Source organism: Hyperolius riggenbachi, chromosome 2 (genome assembly GCF_040937935.1).
Source record: "Hyperolius riggenbachi isolate aHypRig1 chromosome 2, aHypRig1.pri, whole genome shotgun sequence".
Classification (NCBI taxonomy): Eukaryota; Metazoa; Chordata; class Amphibia; order Anura; family Hyperoliidae; genus Hyperolius; species Hyperolius riggenbachi.
Genome location: NC_090647.1, coordinates 533,881,682 through 533,894,479, shown reverse-complemented (window position 1 = coordinate 533,894,479; position 12,798 = coordinate 533,881,682). Strand labels below are relative to the sequence as shown.

The window sequence follows — 12,798 nt, the reverse complement described above, 5'->3', positions numbered from 1 at the left end:
CATGGCTGTCTGAAGCAACGCGAGGGACACACTCGTCCTTGCAATTTCACGGTCGTGTTAAAAAGAAACTCCGACCAAGAATTGAACTTTATCCCAATCTATTCCTTTTCACAAACAGACCATCGGGGGCGCTGTATGACTGATAATGTGGTGAAACCCCTCCCACAAGACACTGAGGACCATGGTACTCCTGGCAGTTTACTGTCTGTGAACCTTGTTGCATTGTGGGAAATAGCCGTTTACAGCTGTTTCCAACTGCCAAAAAAGCATGCAGCAGCTACATCACTTGCCAGCAGTAAAATGTCAACATGTAATAAATGTCAGAATGTAAATCAGGGATTTAAAAGATTTTACAATGAGCAAACACTGACTAAATAATTTATACATAATTATTGTAAAAATGAAGCACTTTTTTTTATTACATTTTCACTGGAGTTCCTCTTTAAGTTTTCTGGTGCTCTACGATCACATTTTCCGTGTGGGGTTTTCCGCGGTCATTTGCGATGTTTCATTTTGCAGTGAAATGCATTGCATCTCGAAACATGTAGCAGGGTGTGAAAAAGCTGGATTTTGTCCATTTTTTTTTACCGCGGGAAAAAAAAAAAAGTGAAATGCAGACGGAGGCAAATTCCCAAATGTACCACTGAATTTGATGATGATTGCAGCGGTGAGTTGTGTGCGGCAGAACGCGCACGATTTAAACAAGTGTTCCTTGATTAAGGGCTCACCTCATTGTTCATTCAGTGCAGATGGCCGTGCGATCGGAACGCAACACGCACGATCGCATGCCATCTGTGCCGCTATGCACTGCTGATCCTATTCACTACATTACAGTGTTCTCCCCAGGCTCTTTTAGCCGGGTGCTCCACCCGGCTAGATTTGGTGACCACCCGGCTGTCATCTGCTAACCTCCTCACCACCTCCTATGCTGTAAGCAGATTTGCCCTGCATTTTCATCTCGCCCCACCCGGCTGCTTTTTCATGCCACCCGGCTACTATTTCATGCCACCCGGCTGGAAAAAAATTCTGGGGAGAACACTGCATTATATGGGTCAGTGTTGCGCTTCCCCCAAAATGCCTGCAGCAGTACGATGGCGCATGGTAGCACAGCGCATATAATGTGAACGGCAGTAGTGCTGTCTATGCACTTCTGCTGTTCTTGCTTGTCGCACACCATGTGGCTGCCAATATGCAGACGGCAGCGCGCATGATGTGAACGAGGCCCACGTGTTAAAAGGAACCGGAAGCGAGAGGGATATAGAGGCTGCAATATTTATTTCCTTTTAAACAATACCAGTTGCCCAGCAGTCCTGCTGATCTTACTGGCTTCAGTAGTGTCTGAATCACACACCTGATACAAGCATGCGGTTAAACCAGTCACACTTCAGTCAGAACCACCTGATCCGCATGCTTGTTCAGGGTCTATGGCTAACAGTACTAGCGGCAGAGGATCAGGGGGACAGCCAGGCAATGTGCATTGTTTTGAATAAATGTGTCAGCCTCTAAACCAATCTCTCTTCAGGTTCCCTTTAATGTATTAGCCACATAAAGGGCATCTTTTGTGAGAGGGCAATGGAAGCTGCCATATTTCTTTCCTTTGAGGCCTTTTTTACACTTTATGCAGTCCAACGCACCCACCAAAACCACCGCATCTCGTCACAGAAGTACAGGGTGGGCCATTTATATGGATACACCTTAATAAAATGGGAATGGTTGGTGATATTAACTTCCTGTTTGTGGCACATTAGTATATGTGAGGGGGAAAACTTTTCAAGATGGGTGGTGACCATGGCGGCCGTTTTGAAGTAGGCCATTTTGAATCCAACTTTTGTTTTTTTTAATAGGAAGAGGGTCATGTGACGCATCAAACTTATTGGGAATTTCACAAGAAAAACAATGGTGTGCTTGGTTTTAACGTAACTTTATTCTTTCATGAGTTATTTACAAGTTTCTGACCACTTATAAAATGAGTTCAATGTGCTGCCCATTGTGTTGGATTGTCAATGCAACACCCTTCTCCCACTCTTCACACACTGATAGCAACACCGCAGGAGAAATGATAGTACTGGCTTCCAGTATCCGTAGTTTCAGGTGCAACACATCTTGTGTCTTCACAGCATAGACAATTGCCTTCAGATGACCCCAAAGATAAAAAAGTCTAAGGGGGTCAGATCAGGAGACCTTGGGGCCATTCAACTGGCCCATGACGACCAATCCACTTTCCAGGAAACTGTTCATCTAGGAATGCTCGGCCCTGACACCCATAATGTGGTGGTGCACCATCTTGGTGGAAAAACTCAGGGAACATGCCAACTTCAGTGCATAAAGAGGGAAACACATCATCATGTTGGGACGGTAAGAAAAGAAAACAGAAGCTGCTGGCACTGCAAAGGTCGCTCCACATCCAGGAAAGGGGGAGGAGGGGGAAGAGGGAGCACTGCGCAGCCCCAGACGGAGGTGTAAACAAAGTGTGTCTTCAGCGTGCTCAGGCCCAAGTTACAACATGACTAGAAGGAGGAGAGGAAAGCGCCGGCACTTGCTGTCATACACTTTATTGAGACAATGATAAAATTCATGCAGGAAATTCTTCCAGACAAAAAACGGAATGACACATACCGTGGGTTGATGCAACAGGTGCGTTGGGTGCGGTGGGTGGGGTGCCTGACGGCCGTTTCGCGCAGTATGCGCTTCTACGGAGGCTATACGGGGTGGTCTCATCACAGGCTGGCTTATAAGCCCATCCTAGGCCTGTGCGCGGCGATCCGCCGCCGAATATGCCACCTCCCCCAGGTCGTGACGTCACGCCTCCCCATTGGCCGCTCACCAAACAGGGGCGGCTGGAGGCAAGTGACGTCATACACATCCTGACTACGGTGGCTCGACAGGGGAACACTGTATTAGGTTTCCCAGGCAACCAGTGCAAGTCGAGCCAACAGCGTAAGTCAGGAAGTGCTGCTGCCATCTTATGGCCAAAATGGAAATTGCAGCCACATAGCTACAAAGTGCGTCGATAGTGCAGAATCAATACTTTTTATATGTAATAAGAGAAAAAATTAGTAGATGGAATATCACTCATCTTCACAATTTTTAAAATTTTTAAAACAGTGTTTTTAGTGTCCCTAGGCTCACTGAGCCGGCTAAAGTGAAAATTATGCAAAACTCATGCGATGCTCAAATTATTAACAGTGGTATTGTTCCATCATAAAAGGGTGGCTGGTTATATAAACCAGAACAAACGTGAGCACCACAAAAACCTGGTGCATCATATTGTGATCTACTGTGAAAAACAAATATGTAGTTGTTCGTGAACAAGCAGGATCAGTGCTTCCAGGACCATAATTGTTGCAGAAACGCTTAAAACCATTTGTGCTCATAGATGTGGTGGGGGACATATTAGAAACTTAAAAACAATGCGTGAGGGAGGGTATAAATGTTGGTTCCTCTCCCTCACTGGAAAGGTGTAGTAAGCTACGAGGCAAAGGGCATTGGTACATATAATATTAAAACTGCTAAGGAGACATAAAAACGGGCCTATGTGTGTGGAATAGATCACACCTGTATGGCAGGAGCCATCCCTACACAATTTAGACACACTAAGGAGAAAGGTCAAAACATAAGGCCATAAACCAACCACCACAGCATACATAGGTCTAAGGGAAAGGGAAGGGTAAGACAGGGGACAGGGAAACAGGGGAAGGAATGGGGTGCGGGAAAAAGGAGGGCAAGGAGACCGGGAAGGGACTGGGAAGGACACGGTAGGGAGGAGTCCTGGGATGGGAAAGGTGGGGAAGGGAAAGGGAACACAGGGGAAAGTCCTCGTGTGCTGAGTCCCAGAGGACCAAGCGTCATGTCAGTTCATCATAGATGGATAAAGGGGTAAAGAGGTGTTACTCCTTCATCATGGGTCCAAGAAGCAGGAGAGATCAGTGTGGTCATTCATTCCGAGTGGTCCCATGGCATCAGTTCTCAAAATCATACGGGCCTCTTCCCTCTTTAAGTTCCTTTCTCTGTTACCCCCCACGTCTTGGGGGTGGAACCTGCAGTAGTCCTGCAAAGGTTAGTTTTGTGGGGTCTCCTTGGTGGGCCTCCCTCATATGCATGATTACCCTAGTGGAGCCTTTGCCCGACTCAATCGAGTGAAAGTGCTCACGGAACCTCCTATTCAATGACCTAGTGGTTTCCCCTATGTAAAACCTACCGCAGGGGCACCACAGCGCGTAAACGGAAAAAACTGTTTGACACGTGAAAAAGTCCCGTACGTAACGACGCATCGGGCCCACCTGGTAATAAGAACCAATGGCCATGTTGGGGCACGACACACACCGACCGCACCTGTGGTTCCCCTGCGGCAGATGGTCCCTCAACCAATTGCCACTACCATTTCTTGACAGAAATTCGCTTCTGCTTATTTTTGAGCCAATGGTAGGGGCCCTCTTAAAGGAGAACAAGGGTCCATCTTCTACTAATGGCCTCAAGATAGGGTCCCTTAAAAGGATGTCCCAATTCTTCTTGATTATCTTTTGAATCTTGTCTGCCATAGGAGTGTAATCAAAAGTAAAAGGGACCTGCCCTCTGCTTGGGGCGTTTTTCTTTTTCCGATTCTGTCTCCCTAAGAGTTGCTTCCTGTTTATTCCGCTCGCTTTTTTGAAAGCTTTCTGGATCATCTCTTGCTCATATCCTCTACCAAGAAGTCTCTTCCCCAGAGCCTCTGATTGTGATATGAAACTCGCATCATCTGCATTGTTCCTCCGCAGCCTAAGGAACTGGCTATAGGGTATCGATTGGGTCACATGGTTAGGGTGGAAGCTTGATCTATGCAAGAGGGCATTTCTAGGCTGTCGGCTTCCGAAAGCCCCTGGGAATTAGGGTGTCTCCTTGTACCTCCAGCTCTAGGTCCAGGAAGGCAACCTTGTCGTGACTAGTCGTGGCAGTGAAAGCCATGTTCATAGTGTTGTTGTTCAAATACATTAAGAACTCATCAAAGGTTGCACAAGTCCCAGACCAAAATATAAGACGTCGTCCACGTACCTGGACCACATCCTGAGGTAACCCCGGAATGGATTCTCATGGGCATGTACGTATTGTTCCTCAAACCAAGCGAGAAATATATTGGCATATGTGCAGGAGACCGTCGTTCCCATGGCGGTCCCCGACACCTGCCAATACCACTTACCGTCGAATAGAAAGGCATTATGGGACAGGACAAACATAAGGCACTCGCAAATAAAGTCCCTAAAATCGTTATCACTGTTTGTCCTGTCAAGGAAGAGCCTCACAGCCTGCACCCCCAATTGATGGGGGATGCGGCTGTAGAGGCTCTCCACATCCACAGTTGCAAGCAGGTCCCCCTGGACCCACGTGAGATCATCAAGGCCCCTAAGGACATCCAACGTGTCCTGGAGATGGGAGGGGATCGCATCTAATAAGGGCCTCAGAACGTGGTCCAGATACCTGGACAACCTTTCGGTAACCGACCCAATGCCCGAGACAATGGGTCGGCCCGGAGGGTTGGTCTGGGACTTGTGCACCTTGGGTATATGATACCATACTGGCTTAATGGGGAAATCTGGTAAAAGGTCCTTTGCTAATTTGGGGTCCAAGACCCCCTTCTCAGCACCCCGTCTCAACAGGGATCTCAGGCGGTCTTGATATATGACCGTGGGGTCCCTGCCTAATGGCCTGTAGGTACTAGTATCCCCCAGTTGTCTCAACGCTTCTATTTTGTATTGTTCCTCGGTCATAATAACGATTGTTCCGCCCTTATCTGCATGCTTTATTTGGAGATCCGGTCTCTTCCTCAGCCAGTGTAGGGCTCTTTCCTCCTGTGGTGTCAAATTCTTCGGGCCTTGGGGATAAACTTCCGCTTTTATTTCTTTTTCCATAATTTTCTGAAAGATATCCAGGCACGACCCAGGTTGTACGTGGAATGGTGTGAGAGATCTACAGGCTTTGAAATCGGTCCGCAAACTTTTGAACATACTATCCTTGGATTGTTCATCCTCTAGCTCCTTCAATATTTCAAAGTTAAGAAGATCCTGCTGGTCCCAACTCATCCCCAGGCTGAAGCCTAGTGGACTTATCATGGTGCTCCGATCCTCGTTTTCCTGCTTGCTCATAGCAAATTCCTTCTTAGCGAACTGCAATTGTATATTCAATCTCCTCACGTTTTTATATAGATCTATTCTATACTGGGCGTAATCAAACTCGGTAGTGATGCTAAAATTAAGTCCCTTCTGTAGTAACGCCACAGTGCCCTCAGGAAGTTGATACTCCGATAGGTTCAAAACTTGCAACTGTTCCTGGTGGTCGTCTTGCAACCCCAGTTCCTTCAATTCCTCCTCCGCTTCGGCTGCGCCGGGTCCTTCCTGTCCTCCCAGGATATGTTCCTCCCTTTTCTCTTTTGCCTTCTTCTTGCCTCTCCCCCTCCTTGTCCTCCGCCTAAAGGGGCACCTTCAGGTTTTGTGTCCACGGGTTGCCTTCTTGGTTTCGGCTTGCTACTCTCCTCGTCACTAGAGTCAGATTCAGTAGTCCAGTGCCCCCTACCCCTTCTCGGGGATCTTGGTGCCCTAGCCTTCTGCCACGAGAAGAAGCGTTTAAGTGTGTGTTTTGGACGAAAACCACATTACAGCAATATAAGGATGATGGCATAACAGCACAGGGATTTAGGAGGTACGCTGAGCCGTCTGAGTACCAGGACGACGAAGATTTCGTTAAAATATGGAAGGGTGCCTTCATAGAACAAGCCGTCCGGTTACAAGACATAGTACTCGAACGTACAAAGCAAGAACACACTAAAGTGCTGAAAGAAATCGATACAATCAAAACGCAGTACCAGGGTTTGGTTGGCCGAGAACAGTATACAAAAACTCTGAAACGTATTGACCGCAAATTAACTGGCCTACAGGACTCGATTAAGGAACGCAAATTGCGTAAATTCCAGAGGGATAAAGAGGACTACACACTTAAACGCTTCTTCTCGTGGCAGAAGGCTAGGGCACCAAGATCCCCGAGAAGGGGTAGGGGGCACTGGACTACTGAATCTGACTCTAGTGACGAGGAGAGTAGCAAGCCGAAACCAAGAAGGCAACCCGTGGACACAAAACCTGAAGGTGCCCCTTTAGGCGGAGGACAAGGAGGGGGAGAGGCAAGAAGAAGGCAAAAGAGAAAAGGGAGGAACATATCCTGGGAGGACAGGAAGGACCCGGCGCAGCCGAAGCGGAGGAGGAATTGAAGGAACTGGGGTTGCAAGACGACCACCAGGAACAGTTGCAAGTTTTGAACCTATCGGAGTATCAACTTCCTGAGGGCACTGTGGCGTTACTACAGAAGGGACTTAATTTTAGCATCACTACCGAGTTTGATTACGCCCAGTATAGAATAGATCTATATAAAAACGTGAGGAGATTGAATATACAATTGCAGTTCGCTAAGAAGGAATTTGCTATGAGCAAGCAGGAAAACGAGGATCGGAGCACCATGATAAGTCCACTAGGCTTCAGCCTGGGGATGAGTTGGGACCAGCAGGATCTTCTTAACTTTGAAATATTGAAGGAGCTAGAGGATGAACAATCCAAGGATAGTATGTTCAAAAGTTTGCGGACCGATTTCAAAGCCTGTAGATCTCTCACACCATTCCACGTACAACCTGGGTCGTGCCTGGATATCTTTCAGAAAATTATGGAAAAAGAAATAAAAGCGGAAGTTTATCCCCAAGGCCCGAAGAATTTGACACCACAGGAGGAAAGAGCCCTACACTGGCTGAGGAAGAGACCGGATCTCCAAATAAAGCATGCAGATAAGGGCGGAACAATCGTTATTATGACCGAGGAACAATACAAAATAGAAGCGTTGAGACAACTGGGGGATACTAGTACCTACAGGCCATTAGGCAGGGACCCCACGGTCATATATCAAGACCGCCTGAGATCCCTGTTGAGACGGGGTGCTGAGAAGGGGGTCTTGGACCCCAAATTAGCAAAGGACCTTTTACCAGATTTCCCCATTAAGCCAGTATGGTATCATATACCCAAGGTGCACAAGTCCCAGACCAACCCTCCGGGCCGACCCATTGTCTCGGGCATTGGGTCGGTTACCGAAAGGTTGTCCAGGTATCTGGACCACGTTCTGAGGCCCTTATTAGATGCGATCCCCTCCCATCTCCAGGACACGTTGGATGTCCTTAGGGGCCTTGATGATCTCACGTGGGTCCAGGGGGACCTGCTTGCAACTGTGGATGTGGAGAGCCTCTACAGCCGCATCCCCCATCAATTGGGGGTGCAGGCTGTGAGGCTCTTCCTTGACAGGACAAACAGTGATAACGATTTTAGGGACTTTATTTGCGAGTGCCTTATGTTTGTCCTGTCCCATAATGCCTTTCCATTCGACGGTAAGTGGTATTGTCAGGTGTCGGGGACCGCCATGGGAACGGCGGTCTCCTGCACATATGCCAATATATTTCTCGCTTGGTTTGAGGAACAATACGTACATGCCCATGAGAATCCATTCCGGGGTTACCTCAGGATGTGGTCCAGGTACGTGGACGACGTCCTTATATTTTGGTCTGGGACTTGTGCAACCTTTGATGAGTTCTTAATGTATTTGAACAACAACACTATGAACATGGCTTTCACTGCCACGACTAGTCACGACAAGGTTGCCTTCCTGGACCTAGAGCTGGAGGTACAAGGAGACACCCTAATTCCCAGGGGCTTTCGGAAGCCGACAGCCTCCAATGCCCTCTTGCATAGATCAAGCTTCCACCCTAACCATGTGACCCAATCGATACCCTATAGCCAGTTCCTTAGGCTGCGGAGGAACAATGCAGATGATGCGAGTTTCATATCACAATCAGAGGCTCTGGGGAAGAGACTTCTTGGTAGAGGATATGAGCAAGAGATGATCCAGAAAGCTTTCAAAAAAGCGAGCGGAATAAACAGGAAGCAACTCTTAGGGAGACAGAATCGGAAAAAGAAAAACGCCCCAAGCAGAGGGCAGGTCCCTTTTACTTTTGATTACACTCCTATGGCAGACAAGATTCAAAAGATAATCAAGAAGAATTGGGACATCCTTTTAAGGGACCCTATCTTGAGGCCATTAGTAGAAGATGGACCCTTGTTCTCCTTTAAGAGGGCCCCTACCATTGGCTCAAAAATAAGCAGAAGCGAATTTCTGTCAAGAAATGGTAGTGGCAATTGGTTGAGGGACCATCTGCCGCAGGGGAACCACAGGTGCGGTCGGTGTGTGTCGTGCCCCAACATGGCCATTGGTTCTTATTACCAGGTGGGCCCGATGCGTCGTTACGTACGGGACTTTTTCACGTGTCAAACAGTTTTTTCCGTTTACGCGCTGTGGTGCCCCTGCGGTAGGTTTTACATAGGGGAAACCACTAGGTCATTGAATAGGAGGTTCCGTGAGCACTTTCACTCGATTGAGTCGGGCAAAGGCTCCACTAGGGTAATCATGCATATGAGGGAGGCCCACCAAGGAGACCCCACAAAACTAACCTTTGCAGGACTACTGCAGGTTCCACCCCCAAGACGTGGGGGTAACAGAGAAAGGAACTTAAAGAGGGAAGAGGCCCGTATGATTTTGAGAACTGATGCCATGGGACCACTCGGAATGAATGACCACACTGATCTCTCCTGCTTCTTGGACCCATGATGAAGGAGTAACACCTCTTTACCCCTTTATCCATCTATGATGAACTGACATGACGCTTGGTCCTCTGGGACTCAGCACACGAGGACTTTCCCCTGTGTTCCCTTTCCCTTCCCCACCTTTCCCATCCCAGGACTCCTCCCTACCGTGTCCTTCCCAGTCCCTTCCCGGTCTCCTTGCCCTCCTTTTTCCCGCACCCCATTCCTTCCCCTGTTTCCCTGTCCCCTGTCTTACCCTTCCCTTTCCCTTAGACCTATGTATGCTGTGGTGGTTGGTTTATGGCCTTATGTTTTGACCTTTCTCCTTAGTGTGTCTAAATTGTGTAGGGATGGCTCCTGCCATACAGGTGTGATCTATTCCACACACATAGGCCCGTTTTTATGTCTCCTTAGCAGTTTTAATATTATATGTACCAATGCCCTTTGCCTCGTAGCTTACTACACCTTTCCAGTGAGGGAGAGGAACCAACATCTATACCCTCCCTCACGCATTGTTTTTAAGTTTCTAATATGTCCCCCACCACATCTATGAGCACAAATGGTTTTAAGCGTTTCTGCAACAATTATGGTCCTGGAACCACTGATCCTGCTTGTTCACGAACAACTACATATTTGTTTTTCACAGTAGATCACAATATGATGCACCAGGTTTTTGTGGTGCTCACGTTTGTTCTGGTTTATATAACCAGCCACCCTTTTATGATGGAACAATACCACTGTCAATAATTTGAGCATCGCATGAGTTTTGCATAATTTTCACTTTAGCCGGCTCAGTGAGCCTAGGGACACTAAAAACACTGTTTTAAAAATTTTAAAAATTGTGAAGATGAGTGATATTCCATCTACTAATTTTTTTCTCTTATTACATATAAAAAGTATTGATTCTGCACTATCTACGCACTTTGTAGCTATGTGGCTGCAATTTCCATTTTGGCCATAAGATGGCAGCAGCACTTCCTGACTTACGCTGTTGGCTCGACTTGCACTGGTTGCCTGGGAAACCTAATACAGTGTTCCCCTGTCGAGCCACCGTAGTCAGGATGTGTATGACGTCACTTGCCTCCAGCCGCCCCTGTTTGGTGAGCGGCCAATGGGGAGGCGTGACGTCACGACCTGGGGGAGGTGGCATATTCGGCGGCGGATCGCCGCGCACAGGCCTAGGATGGGCTTATAAGCCAGCCTGTGATGAGACCACCCCGTATAGCCTCCGTAGAAGCGCATACTGCGCGAAACGGCCGTCAGGCACCCCACCCACCGCACCTGTTGCATCAACCCACGGTATGTGTCATTCCGTTTTTTGTCTGGAAGAATTTCCTGCATGAATTTTATCATTGTCTCAATAAAGTGTATGACAGCAAGTGCCGGCGCTTTCCTCTCCTCCTTCTAAACACATCATCATGTAGCAATTTCGCATATCCAGTGGCCTTGAGGTTTCCATAGATGAAGAATGGCCCCACTATCTTTGTACCCCAAATACCACACCATACCATCAATTTTTTTCTTTCAACAGTCTTGGAGGGATCTATCCAATGTGGGTTAGTGTCAGACCAATAGCAGTGGTTTTGTTTGTTAACTTCACCATTCACATAAAAGTTTGCCTCGTCACTGAACAAAATATTCTGCGTAAACTGAGGGTCCAGTTCCAATTTTTGTTTTGCCCATTCTGCAAATTCAGTGCGCCGATCTGGGTCATCCTCGTTGAGATGCTGCAGTAGCTGGAGTTTGTAAGGGTGCCATTTGTGAGTAGCTAATATCCGCCGAAGAGATGTTCGACTAATGCCACTCTAGTGACATGCGGCGAGTGCTACGCTGTGGGCTCTTGCTGAACGAAGCTAGGACAGCCACTGATGTTTCTTCATTAGTGACAGATTTCATACGTCTACATTTTGGCAAATCCAACACTGAACCAGTTTCACGAAACTTAACAAGCAGTTTGCTAACTGTAGCATGGGAGATGGATGGTCTCGTAGGGTGTCTTGCATTGAAATCTGCTGCAATGACCCGGTTATTGCATTCACCAGACATCAACACAAATACTATCCGATGCTCACGTGTTAACCCCGGCAACATGTCAATGGCTGTAAACAAAGAGAAACTTGTAAATAACTCATGAAAGAATAAAGTAGTTCTGCGCCTGTGCAGTCCGCTCCGGCCCACGTGGCGGTGATTGACAGCGCCGATCGCGCAGGCGCAGTACAGAGCGACCTGGAGGTCGCCCTGACGTCATCGTCGGGGTCGGAGCTCTGGCGAACGGCTGATTTCAGAGCTGCGGCGAGGGAGGTCCTGGGAGCTTGGGGCTGGAGGAAGCCCCCGGTAAGTACCACTCTTTTTCATAGATTTGCACTGATAACTCCTTTAAGGACAGATTCAGGTTAAGAAGGAGCCTATAGTCTCTATCTCGTTCGTTAACCGAGGACTATATGTACTGTGTACTGTAAACATTCACCAGTTAAACAATACCTCTAGTACTTTTTGCCATAAACCCTGAACAAGCATGCAGATCAGAGATTTGAAGTGACTGGATTTTCTGCATGGTTGTTTCAGGTGCGTTACTCAGACACTACTGCAGCCAAAGTGATCAACAGGATTGCTAGGCAACTGGTATTGTATAAAAAGGAAATAAATATGGCAGCCTTCATATAACTCTCACTTCTGGTGTCCTTTAAAATGTCCACTTTTTAAAGGATTTTAAAGATTGACGTGTAGAATATGAATGGTCACTTCTGTGAGACACAGGCAATCATACAGTACACCAGTCTAAGCTCTCTCCTTAGATTATAAAGGCTGGGCGTACACTTGCACAATGTGATTAACAATTCATATCTAGCCAATATTGAGGATTCCCTACCTTGAATGATTAATTGGCAGCTTAGTCTCAGTTCCCACTTGTGCCAGACCTCTCAGCTGTGTCAGCTGGCTGTCTCCGCAGAGCAGCTAATTTGTTAACACAGGATGTTAACCCGATGTCTGCTTCCATGAAAGCACGACACACTGCATATATATATATATTTGTATCAGCTGTAATAGAGAAATGTTTTCCTTTAAAGGTTATTATGCTGCTGCTTATCTTATAGAGCAGAGAGGTTATTCATAGTTCGGGTCCACTTTAAGTTAAGACTCCGCACTCTCGCACAAGGGCTAC

At 47.4% G+C, this 12,798-nt stretch overlaps 1 protein-coding gene across 4 annotated transcripts in view; it reads right to left on the bottom strand.

Annotated features, from left to right (window-relative positions):
* The window catches only part of DCBLD2 (discoidin, CUB and LCCL domain containing 2), a 133,017-nt gene that overhangs the window by 70,065 nt on the left and 50,154 nt on the right, over positions 1-12,798 (bottom strand). The window lies entirely within an intron of this gene.